Source organism: Petaurus breviceps, unplaced genomic scaffold, assembly GCF_028583685.1.
Source record: "Petaurus breviceps papuanus isolate PSGF00001 unplaced genomic scaffold, PetGlider_PUasm1.0 37, whole genome shotgun sequence".
Lineage (NCBI taxonomy): Eukaryota > Metazoa > Chordata > Mammalia > Diprotodontia > Petauridae > Petaurus > Petaurus breviceps.
In genome coordinates, this window is record NW_027186296.1 from 27,107,100 (window position 1) to 27,120,512 (window position 13,413).

The 13,413-nt window shown below is 38.3% G+C and overlaps 1 protein-coding gene across 4 annotated transcripts in view; it reads left to right on the forward strand.

Annotated features, from left to right (window-relative positions):
* CGNL1 (cingulin like 1) overlaps positions 1 to 13,413 on the forward strand; it is a 210,554-nt gene that overhangs the window by 17,780 nt on the left and 179,361 nt on the right. Inside the window, exon 2 of one of the 4 annotated variants that reach the window (XM_069098139.1) lies at positions 8,688 to 8,792. The exons of the other annotated variants lie outside the window; for them this stretch is intronic. The gene's annotated coding sequence lies outside the window, so the exon portion shown is untranslated. The remainder of the gene's footprint in view (positions 1 to 8,687; positions 8,793 to 13,413) is intronic. 4 annotated transcript variants of the gene reach the window in all.

A 13,413-nucleotide genomic window follows, 5' to 3' on the forward strand; every position in this document is an offset into this window, starting at 1 on the left:
TTGATGTTAACTCATTTGCAGTGAGTTTTCAGGTGATGATTCTCTGAATTGAGTTAAAGTGAAGCTTCTTGATACTATGGTCAGCTCACTTTCATACCAAATCAAGATGAGGGTAGGTAATCAAAGGTAATGTAGGATCTCTCAACACTAGTATAATTTATGAGGGGCAGGCAGCATGATTTCTGTAATGGGAAAATATTCTGGGTAATTTTCTAAAACAACTCTTGGAGAGTATAAAAATGTATAAAAGATTGACAGATGTGGATAAAATTTATTTAGTTTCTCACAGATTTCATAGAAGAAAACATTTTTAAAAAACTGAGTCACTATGGAATTCTGTGAAATTAGGCACAGCAGTATAATGTATTCCACAAAATTCACTTTCAACAAACATTCCTTAAATTCCTGCTATAAGGCACTCTGTTAGGTGCTGGTGGTAAAAAGACAAAAAGTAAACAGTCCTTGTTCTCAAGGAGCCCAATTTTATGTCTGGTTGGGTGAGGAGTAGACAGCAATGGGTCCGGAGCCAGAGGACCTGAGATTAAATTCTGCTTCTCTAATTTACTGCTTGGGAGACTGGGGGCATTTGTGGTGCAGTGAACAGAGCATTGTCTCTAGATTCAGAGGACCTGGATTAAACTCTCACCTTTGATATATGGACTGCTTGTGGTAATCTTGAGTAAATCTCTTATCCTCCCTCAGTTTCCTAATTTATACAATGAGAGGTTAAATTAGATGGCTTCTATGGTCCCTTCCATTTTGGAGTCTATCTGCAAATCACAACTTCTTTTGGCCAGTTTCCATATCTGTAAATTGGGGAGGGGGAAAGATGTCTCATTTTTCTAAGTTCTAGGGCCCACTTAGAAGGTTCCTTTCACTTTAAGTCTTATGATATTGTTTGAGATGAAGATATGACTTAGAAACAAGAAACAAAGGATGGGGACAAAGGGAGTGCTTCTGGATGTAGAAGTGGAAAGAATACATGGAATCCTCTAGGGTTTAAAGTGCCTAGGACCAGTTGTTTGTTTTTTTCAATAGGACTAGATAATATTCATAAGTAATCTGGGAGAGGAAGGACATTGAGGGCATATAATATTAAACTGTTCTAGGTAGTGAAATGTTAAACATAAACTGGAGGAAGGTGTCTTGAAATTTGGGTGAGTAAAAAAGCAGCATTTGGGGACAAGTGCAAAGCAATGGACTCAGGGTAAACTAACCAGAAATTCCATTTGAAGTCTGGATATCTCTTTTGGGGAGATAGAATTTTGTATTTGGAGGCCAGTGATTCTGGTCTCTTCTAGATCATATCCAAAACAAGGTTAATGCACCGCAGTAGATCATTGTCAAAGTGATGGCAAGCTTGCCTTTTAGTTCCTTACTCTTTTAGGAAGGCAATAACATTTAGAAAACAAAAATAATCAGTTAATCCTTTTTTGTTTTAATGATTACAACAGAAATGTTGAATCCAATTCAAGGATTTAACCAATGAGAAATGAAGCAAGCACCATGTCTGACGAGAGGATTTAAGATGGGTTTTAATCATATCCTTGCCATTACTACTTGAGTCCTTGGTTGAATACTCTTCTAGGATGATAGTGTTCCTAAGGGACAGGGGCAGAGGAGAGGGAAAGGAAGGAAGTCTCGGCTCTTGACCTGCTAGTCCAGTCATCTGTAGAAGCAAGTCAGCCTTTTGAGAGCCTTCTGGGATTTAGGCCAATTTGGGATTGAATCACATGCACTTTGCCCTGTACTTTACGCATATTTTGATGATCTAGGACAAGGTTTCCTGATGCTTCCCTCCAGGTCAGTAATGAACTTTTCTCACAAACCCAACCTCATCACCTTCATTTAGGACTTTTGGGGATATCTCTCTAATACATTTTCTGACCGTTATTTTATACTGTGTACATTTTAGGCTCATAAATTAAGTGCTAGAAGAGACCTTAGAGGTCATCTAGTCCAACCCTCTCAATTCACAGAAAAGGAAACTGAGGCTGAAGAGTTTAAGAGGCTTGCTAGGATTTGATGGAGCTGAGGTTTTAACCCTGTGTATGTATTATAGCTCCCCACTAAATGATAAGTTTTATGTGGATAAGAACAATGTCTTGTCAAAGCTTTGCATCTTTCCTAGTTTCTAGCAATGTGTTCTTACATAGAGTAAGTGTTTAATAAATATTAGTAGAATTGAAGGTTGTCCTGAATCTTGGGGACTCTAATAGATAGTAAAGCAACATTTTACTGTGTAGAAATCATGTTGCTTTTATCCCCACCACCTACAGCCCATATTTTCTTTCTTTTTTTTTAAATTTAATTAATTTGTTTATTTACTTTTAGTTTATAACATTCAATTCCACAATCCCTTGAGTTTCAAATTTTCTCCCCCTCTAAACTCCCTTCCCCCCATGGTGGCATGCAGTTAAATATAGGATCTGCAAATACCTTTACATTAAACATTAGTCAGGTAGTAAAGAAGGATTATAACCAATGGAATGAATAATGGGAAAGAGGAAACAAAACAAGAAAAAGAAAGAGCAAGTAGTTTGCTTCAATCTGCATTCAGACTCTGTAGCTCTTTTCACTGGATGTGGGTATCTCTTTCCATCATGAGTCTTTTTAGCCCATATTTTCTTAAGTGTCCATTGGTCCATGTTTTCCAATTACATATTCTGCCATTTTGATTTGGTATGGAAATGACTTGACAAGAAAATCAAAAGGTTGTATCATAACTCTCATTTTGATTTTAGAAAAGCACCATCTTATAATAGTTGCTGTTCGATGTTGATATGGCTTTTGCTGGATTGTTCTGCTTCTCACTGAGGGACTGTAATTGATAAATGGCCAGCAAGAGCCATGGTTTGGTTTGAATGTTCTTCTAGACTCTGACTAGAGGAACAGTAGGCAAATAGTCTTTCCCTCTGGCGTAACAGGCAAATCTCTTTTATGGGAAGAGAGTCATAGGTATGACTGGCATATAGGGATCACTGTGGTGCCCAGAGACCAAAGGAAACTGTGATAAATGTAGCCTGGAGAGTGCATGCTGGTGGTGCTTCTAAGTGGACATCTTAGATTCCATGGACAAAGGGCTGTACTTGCTTTTTTGGGCATTGAATTACAACTCTGTCTTTACAGTGTTTACTTTTACAAAGGAACCAGATGAACCTTGTTCTGTAATGTGGTTGCCAAAGAAAAAACAAAACCCTCCTGATTAAAAATACTAGCCAGGCTTTATTTTTCTGCCATAAAACCTTTTTATGTAATCACTAGTTCTGGTCCCATGAAAGAGGAAATCAATGGCAAGATTTACTCTGTTACTTACCTGTATGATCTCTGGGCCTTATTGTCTTCATCTGTAAAATGACAAAATTGGATAGATCAGAGGTATCAGACATGCAGTCCACCAGCCATGTGTTGTCCACAGTAGTCCTGAGTGTGGCCTGAACCAGATTAAAGTGCTGTTCTTTTCTCATTTTAATGTGTTGATACACTAAATAAATATTTTTAAAAATGTGTAGTTTTTGTCCCTCAGAGATCCTTATGTATGTTTTAGTGACTTTTCTATCTGAGTTTGACCCCATTGGACTATTTGACCATTAAAGTCTTTTAAGAATTCAGAGGTGGTCTTTGGATGCCTCATTTGTCTCATGTGCCTTAGTGGGAATTCCATTTTTTTATGGATTGGACTAGATGGCCATTGAGACTCCTCCAACTCTCACATTATGTGATTCTAATCCTTTTAGTCCTAAATCTATTATCCCATAGTTTCAGCTAGTGAAAGAAAGCAAATACCAAGGTGTCAACATTCCAGATCTTCTTTCAAGGTTTGCCTCCCTGCTACCTTTATTAAATTGCCTATGGGCTTCATCCAGACCCCCTTCCCAACTCCTGCTCTATAAGTAATTCCTATATCATTGTCTGGATCTTTCTTTTGCCCCAACATATTCATCATTGTGATAATCTTTCAGACTGGAAAAGCTGACACAAGATTTAAAAAAAAAAAGTCTGTTGTTCAAGGACCAGTCTAGTTAAGTGAGATTGGAGAAGTTTATTGTTAGGAGGTTGGCTAACTCTGGGTATGTGTGCATGTATGCATGTACATGTGTGTGGTGTAATGGGAAAAGCACTGCTTTTGGAATTGTGGCCTGAGTTCTAATTCTGTTCTTCCATGTTCTATTTCTTTAACCCATACCAGAAACCATACTTTGAAGGACTTAGCCCAAAATTCAATCAGTAATACCACTGCTACTGGAAAAAGGTTTATCGAATTCTCCTATGGCTCTACTCACCATTCCTGTAACTTTACAGACAAAATACACCCCACCCTTACCCCCCAGCACTGCTGTATTTTTTATCTCCTCCTTTAGGGGACAAACTCTTTTGCCAACTTGGGCAATGTCTTCCCTATTGTGTCCCTAGTTCAGCCTAGTGAAGAGGGTCATCATAAAATGATGAGGTAGAGAATTAGGGGTGCTCGAGACCCCAAAATACCAACATTCTGGGTCCTGCCAAGTGAATTTGACTCAAGCCTTCTCACAGCCAAAGAAAAGAAAAGTTTATTCAAAGTTCGCCATATTGGGTAGACTCTTAAGGAGCCTCAGTATCTGTAAGGATTGTATTGGACACAGAGCGAGTCTGTGCTAGAAAATTCTATGGTGCTCTCACACCACATGGAGGCAAGATGGGGTCTTATCTACAGAAAGGTTGTGGGAGGAATCTAGGGGTGGTCTAGAGGAGGAGTTTGGGGAGGGTCTTCAGGAGGAGTTAATGAGGTCAGACTCCAGTAAATGAGTGAAATTGCTGGAGGCTACCTGGAGATGACAGGCAATGGAGGGCTAGGCCAGTTCAAGGTTGTAACAGATGAGGATCAAGGGTGGGGGGCTAGCTGGATAATGGAGGACCAAGCTAGTAACAAATTTGGGCAGAGCCACAATGAAAGGCTTATGGCCTTATGAAAATACCTCATCAAATGGGAAGATTTAATCGAGTTCAAGGGGGTTCCCAGAGCCTGTACCTCATCAGTAAGACTTTGTACTTTGTGACTACTTTGACTGCTTTTGCATTCATCCCTTCTAGTCACTATTCAAGCCCTCTGTTTCCTCATCTGTAAAATAAGTGTATTTTTTTCTTTGAGGGGGAAGGCAGGGCAATTGGGGTTAAGTGACCTGCCCAAGGTCACACAGCTAGTAAGTGTTAAGTGTCTGAGGCCTTTTGAACTCTGGTCCTCCTGACTCCAGGCACGGTGTTCTATTCACTGTGCTATCCAGCCACCCCCAAATAAGTGAATTTTGCTACATCTCTTAACATTCTTACAAAATCCTATCTTTCTACCTAGAATTATACTTTTGTGTGTGTGTACATGTATTCTTTTCCCACCCCCAGCAGATTGTAAACTCTTAAAGTACTGAAATCTTCCTTTTTCCCTTTGCATTCTTTGCACCCAGTACTTAACAAATGTTTATTTCATTGAATTGGAGAAAAGAACTGAGCTTCTCTGGGTAGCAGTTTACAAAACTGATTATATCCTCTCAGTCCTAGGGAAGAGTTGTCTGGCACTCCCACTCAAGTAGGCCAGGATGATGGAGAAAGAAAGCTTCCAAGCCTGTTGTGGGGGAGGTGATAAGAGGGGAAAGCTTTCAAGGGCTTGGAATGAGGCCATTTCAAGAAAAATAGCCTTTGCACTAAAATGAAAGGGTGGGTAGCTGGTTATTGATTAGGAGAAATCTAAAGAGTATAGATAAATTTTAGTTGATGGATAAATACTAGCTAAGGGCCAAATTATCTTGCTAATAGAATGGGCTCTAGCTAATTTAAAAGAATCTGAAACCAAAACAAATGAAAAGTAAGAAATGGGGGAAGGGAGGAAAGACAGTTATACTTAGGTGATTTTTTTTTTTTAAGCTGGCCTTGATAAAAAGAAATTGCAACCTTTTGGGAGTGATAGTAATGGCTCATGTTTATGTAGCACTTTAATGTTTCCAAAGTGATTTTTGTACCATGGCCCTGTGAGGTATGTTATACAAGCATTATCATCTCCATTTTATAAATGAGGAAAGTGACACATAGAATTATCATAGGATCATGGATTGAGAACTGGAAGGCACCTAACAACAACCTCTTTTCCCTAGTTTATTCTTATTATTTTAATATTTTATTGTTGCTTTTTGGCTTTTATGCTACTGACACTTATCCCCTCTTCTCATAACAAAGGGAAAGCATTATCCTTAATCTATAACCTCTTGGAGGAGAGGAGAGAAAGGCCTTATGGGAGAAGAATAATAGATGAAAGACTGGAGGGGACCTCTGAGATCTAATCCCACTCCCTCTTTTATAGCAGAGGAAACTGAAGTACAGAAAAGTGGAGTAACTTGCCCACAAAGTTAGGTACTAATGTGTTGAATGGTAATTTATTTTATTTTATTTTTTGGAGGGGGGAGGGCAGGGCAATTGGGGTGAAGTGACTTGCCCAAGGTCACAGCTAGTTTTTGTGTTAAGTGTCTGAGGCTGGATTTGAACTCAGGTCCTCCTGACTTCAGGGCCAGTGCTCTATTCACTGTGACACCTAGCCGCCCCATTGAAGGGTAATTTAGAACACAAGTTCTGACTCCATATCTAATGCTCTATCCATTACACTACTCTGTCTTTAAAAGAAAATTAAGTCATTTGCCCAGTCACACAACTAGGAAGTGGCAAAAATGGAATCCAGATTTTGCATTTGAATATATCTGGGTTTTCTAATTTCAAGACTAGTGCCTTTTCTACTATATCACATGACTTTTTCCTTTACTGACATTAATTGACCCAATCTGGAAAAGTTCTTTCCAGTGATGAGTTCCTCAAGGAAGTTATGTCCATCTCTCTTTAGATTATGTGCAAAGACATGCTTTTAAGAATTTTTAGATGAAATATCTTTCCCACTTCAGTGATATTAGAAAATGGCTTTTATTATAGCATATCACTCCACAATAGGATAAGCACAAATTACCATAGGGCAAATCTTTCTATTTTCTGTCAGCAGCTGTGCTTGATTTCAACTCCGTGGAACATGATTCCTCACCCAGGATAAACTGAAAATCACCTGACATTTCCTCACCATGCTGATGGACACAGTTTTTGCTAACTCAGCACCTTCTCAATTTCCTCAATTACCTCTCAATTCTTATTAGAGCAAAAAACTTCTCCTACAGCCTTCCTTTATTGAGGGCTCAGATCAAATGCTTTCTAGTGAGTGGAATAGCTTGCTCCCCACCTACCAACCCTATAATATTTCCCCTCCACCCTTTTTTCAGCTTCCTTTTGTGTGTTATCTTCCCCCATCTGATTGTTTAGCTCTTTGAGGGCAGTGACTTTATTTCTCTCCCCCTCCTTTCCCCTCTTCTTCTCTCCCTCCTCTATTTCCCTCCTTCTTCCCCTCCCTTTGTCCTTCCATATATTTAAGTAGTATTTTATTTTTTCCCCAATTACATGTCAGGACAATTTTTAGCATTCATTTTTACAAGACTTTAAGTTCCAAATTTTTCTCCTTCCCTCTCTTCCTTTCCCTCTTTAAAAAAATTTTGAATATAGGTTATATATAGGCAATTTTGAGATAGGTTATACATGTGCTATCATGTAAAACTTCTTTCCATATTAGTCACAATTGTGAAAGAAGAAACTGATCAAAAGGAAAAAAAATGAAAAAAATTAAGTGAAAAAAGTATACTTCAAACTGCATTCAGAGTCCATAACTCTTTATCTGGATACGGATAGATAGCATTTTCCTTCATGAGTCTTTTGTACTCATCTTAGATTATTGTGTTACTGACAAGAGCTGAGTCACTTGTGGTTGATCATCACATAATGTTGCTGATACCGTGTACAATGTTTTCCTGGTACTGCTCATTTCACTTTGCATCAATTCCTACTTAATTTCTTCCCCTCCTGCTTCCCTGTTGGGGAAGATAGATTTCTATATTCAACTGATTGTGTACATTCCATCTATGAGCTAATAGTGATGACAGTAAAGTTCAAGTGATGCCTCCCTTTTCATGTGCAATAATTTATCCCATTCTACCTTCCCCCTTCCTTCCACACCCAGTGTACTCCTTTCTCATCCCTTAATCATTTTTTTTGTCATTCCCTCAAATTCACCTTATACCCATACCCTCTTTCTGTGTATATTCCTTCTAGCTATACTATTAGTGGTATAGTTTTTAAGAATTAGAAGTATCATCTTCCCATATGGGGATGTAAATAGTTCAGCTCCATTGAATCTCTAGTGTTTTCTTTTCCCTTTTTCCCTTTTCAAGTTTCTCTTGGGTCTTGATATTGGAGATCAATTTTTTTTTGTTCAATTCTGAATTATGAAAGCTTGAAATCCTTCTATTTCATTGAATGATCATTTTTTCATTTGAAGTATTATACCTAATTTAGCAGGGCAGGTGATTTTTAGTTGCAGTCCTAGCTCCGTTGCCTTCTGGAATATCCTGTTCCATGACTTCTGATCCTTTAATGTGGCAGCTGCTAAGTGCTGTGTAATTCTGATTGTGGTTCTCCATTATTTGTATTTTCTTTCTGGCCACTCACAGCATTTTTTCCTTGACCTGACACTTCTGTGATTTGGCTGTAATATTCCTTGGAATTTTTATTTTGTGATCTCTTTTCTGAGGTGATTGGTGGATTCATTCAATGCCTATTTTGTCCTTTGGTTTTAGGATATCAGGGCGGTTGTCCTGGATACTTGTTTGAAAGATGCTGTCCAGGTCCTCCTGACATTGTCTCCTGAATCTATTTTCCAGGTCATTTGTTTTTCCAAAGAGGTATTATACATTTTCTTCTACTTTTTCCATTCTTTTGAATTTGATTGATTCTTGATGTCTCATAGAGTCATTAGCTTGCCCAATTCTAACTTTTAAGGAGTTGTTTTCCTCATTTAACTTTTGTACTTTCTGTTCCTTTCACTTGTAAAAGGTGTTGATTTCTTCAGTGGATTTTTGTATCTCTTTTTCCATTTAACCAATTCTGCTTTTTAAGTAATTGTTTTCTTTTCCCAAGTTGTTGACTCTTTTTTCATAATTCTCTTGCATCACTCTCATTTCTTTTCCCAATTTTTCTTCTACCTCTTTTTTTTTTTTGAATAATTTTTAAGCTCCTTTTTGAGCTATTCCAAGAGTTCTTTCTGGACTTGAGATCACTTTCCATTTTTCTTTGGGGTTTTGCCCATAGGTGTTTTGAAATTTTTGTCCTCTTCAGAGTTTGTATCTTTATCTTCCCTGTCACCATAATAACTTTCCATGGTCAGATTCTTTTTTGTTGTTTTTTTGCTACTCCTTTTTGACCTTTTTCCTTTCTTTTAAATTTGGCTTCTGTTCCTCTGTGTGGAAGTGGCTCTATTTCAAGCTTCTTGTGTCAGGGGCTATGGGCCTTAGCCTGGTGCTACACTAATGTTGCCCTGAGGCGCACAGGGGACCCTTGTATCTGGTGTTTTGCTAAGAAGGTGAGGTGAAGGGTGGCTGGAACTGCTGGAGGCTGTAGGGCTCTGGGAGTTTGGCTCTGAGCCTGAGTCCTAGTGCTGGTGCCTGGCTTTTCTTGAGGCCAGCATGGTGTTTCTACATTTCCCTGGGACTATACTGAAGCAAGTGGTGGTCTGACCTCTGGAAACTGCTGGTTCCCCTGGCTATGCCAAGACACATGGGAGGTCTTGGTGTTGGCTTTGCTCCACCCAACTGGGGCTCAGTATCTACCAGTGCTCAGGATCTTCTGGTGCTCAGGATCTACTGATGGTTTTTTGGGGTGGGGCCTGCTGCTGACTTGCTGGGACACTTCCTGCCCTGGACTCCATTCTCCTTTTACCCAAGTGAGACGGATCTTTCTTGCCCATCTTCCAAGTTTCTTAGTCTAAAAGATTGCTTCACTGGTTTTGCTGGTTCTGTTGTTCTGGAATTTGTTTTGGGGTTCTTTTTATGGTTCTTTGGAGGTGAATATGGGAGAGTTAGAGTGATTTACTGCTTTCTCTGCCATCTTGGCTCCTGGATGTTCTCCCTCCATATAATTAAAAAAGGAGCCTATAGGCATCATTAGACTGTCTGAGGTGTTCAAGATGAAAAAATAAGGTAAGCATCCTTGGCCAAATCTATGGAGATGGAAAAAGAAACTTTGAGTATGGAGGTTAATTGATAGGCTGAAAACAAAAAGAAAGTCCCACATTTTGTGGAACTGCTAGGTAAGCCTTCTACTTTGCAAATTAAAAGAGAGAGAGAAACTATTAAGAATTATTCCTTGCTTAAAAAAAAATTATTCCTTGTTAAAAAGACTATGTAATTACTTTAGATTATAAGTGTTCCTTTATTGTATTTTAACTTTAATAAAACTTGGGACCTAGTGTTTAGCCTTTTGGAAAAATGTGTTAGATACCTGTTTCACTTAAACAATAATGAGATCATTGAGCTGGGATAAGATCATTTCCTTTGGAACAAAATGAAAAGCTTTCAGTATTCACAATGAGAATGGGAGGAAATGTTGTAAAACATCATAAAATATCCAGTGTGATGTAGGTTGGATGGATCCCATGTTTGGACACCAGTCAGTTCTAAGCAAGCCACTCCTTGTCTGGGCTGTGGAAAGGAACTGAATAGTTTTTACATAGTTTCATAGGGAAGTATAAAAGAATCTTTTTTTCTCCAGCTGTGCATTGCATTGCCTTAAGGAGTTAATTCTTATTGGAGGGAACAGTGCAGTAGGAAGAACACTGGATTAAAAGTAAGGACAAACCTGAGGTCTACTTCAGGCTCTGCTACAATGGCATCTTGGCTGAATCATTTAATGACTCTAGGATTCAGGTTTTTTTTCATAGGCAGATTTACATTAAATTAGATTTGCACTTATTAAACTTTTTGGTCTTGAGACCTCTTTGTACTCCTAAATAATTATTATTTTTTAAAATCTATCATCTATTTTAAAAATTTTATTGTTTTTAGCTTTCAACATTCACTTTTATAAGATTTTGAGTTCTAAATTTTTTTCTCCCTGTTACCTTCTTCCCAAGATGGCATGCATTCTGACATAGGCTATACATGTACAGTCATATAAAACATATTTCCACATTAGTCATGTTGTAAATAAGAATTAGAACCAAAGGGAAAAGCCATGAGAAAGAAGAAACAAGTAACAAATGAAAAGAGAAAACAGTATGCTTTGGTCTTCATTCAGACTCCATAGTTGTTTTGCTGGATGTGGATAGCGTTTTCCATCATGGCACTTCTAAATTATTGAGGATGCTTCTAAAGAACTTTTGTTTATGTGGGTTATCTCTGCTGATGTTTACTGTATTAGGCACTAAAACATACTAGTATTATTATAAGAATAGTTTTGACTTTGAGGACCACCTGAAAGAAAGGGTCCCAGAGACTCTCAGGGGTCCCCAGACCACCCTTGGAGAACGGCTGGAGTAGATGAGCTCCAAGGCTCTTTTCCAGTGCTAAAATTTCAGCCTTTTAAGTGTTCTGACTCATGTCAAAGAAGTACAAGTGGAAAATCTGAGACAACAACCCTGAACTAATGTTCCTTTTCACTGCATCAGTTAAAACATTATTATATAGTCTTTATATTGCTTTAATTGCAAAAGAATTTAAACAAAATCTGATTAAAATAAATTTTAATCTAGGTTGAGATTGGGTATGTATACACATATGCAAAGAAAATATAATAAATCCTTTTTATTCTTATTGCATGTACATGGGAGTCATGGTGAACAGGGGTATTGACTTAGGCTCAAAGCATTGAGCTGTGTGGAAAGAGAGCGAAGAGGAAGCATTTGTAAAATTGAGTCTTCTGCATGGACCAAACCTGGAGCCACACTACTGATTCTCTCCTATAGTTCTTACCCCAGGAGAGCACGTACCAGTCCCTGATTGTTGGAAACAATGTGGTGTGGTGGACAGAATACTGGCCTTGGAATCAGGGAGCCCTTATTAGTTGTATGGCCATGGACATGTTGCATAATTTTTCTGAACTCCTGTTTTCCTTATTGGTAAAATGGCAATAATAATACCTGTAGTACCTACCTGATGGGGTTGTGGTAAGGGTCAAATGTGGTAAGGGTCAAGTGCTTTGCAAGCTTTGTTATACAAAGTGTTATACAAATATACAAAAATACAAAATACACAAATATACAAATATTATCTGGTGAGGCCTTACCTTAGTTACTGAAAGGCGTACTAGAGAAACTGTCTCATATTTCCAATTAGCTCGATGCTTATTTCCTCAAACTTCCTTAAGTCAAGTCAAAAAGCATTTAAGAAGTACCTAATATGTGTCACCAACTTGTGCTAAATGCTGGGGATGCAAAGGCAAAAATAGAACCAAAAAAACCCCAACAAAACCCAGCCCCTGCTCTCAAGGAGCTCACATTGTAAACAGGATACAACATGTAAATAATGGTATACAGAGTATATGGTAAATGGTAAACGAGACCAGTGTCACTGGATTGGGGGAGACACAGGGGAGGCAAGTTGGAAGAAGACTGGAAAGGTAGGAAGGGCCAGGTTACACAAGGCTTTCAAAGCCAAACACAGAATTTTATGATGATAGGACTTTAGCACTAGAAATGTCTAAAGTGAATTTGGAGGGATCATATCATCTACAAAGAATTTGCCCAACTTTTAATCTAGGGACCATGAACAACTTCTTGTCAATCTTTCCCTCTCCCCAAAGTTACACTGTCAAAAGCACCTGTGAGGGCCACCCAAGTAAGAGGTAGGGAACCTGAGTCTTAACAGGATTATGCACACAATTAAGCTTATTGATTTTAATGATGGGGGAGGTTGAGTGCCCAGAGAAGACACACTTGTTTTTAGAAAACTTCCCTCAGGCAGAATTCAGCTTTTGGGATAAAAGTCCTCCACCTGGGTGTTAGAGGGTAGTACTGGGGGAAAATGGTTTTATTGTTTGTTCTGAAAACTACCTGCCAACTTAATCCAGCAATTGACTTTAATTATCCCAGAAGATTAAACTCTTTTGAAATATACCTACTTAAGTGTTTGTTACCCATTGACTTACCCTAATAATAGCTCACATTTGTACAGTGCTTTGAGATTTATAAGTGCTTTCCTTATAAATCATCAAGCTGAACAAATGTTCTTGACCCCATTTTTATACTTAGGGAAACTGAGGCTCTGGGAGCAAAAGCGACTTACTCATAACTTACATAGACTGTATTCTTCAGTATTTCACTCTCTTTTTTCTTTCTTGGGTAGATTAGGAAATTGGATCTTGATGAACTTCTAGCCTCTGTCTTCACCTCCTATATATGTCTCCATGCTGCTCTTTATATGTTGATCTAGACTAATCTCTTATGGAGTTTCTTTCCTACTTCATGATCATGATCATGAGTGAACTCTCTCTAATGTTAGGATTAAACCAAATCCTCTTCGGTTCTAACAT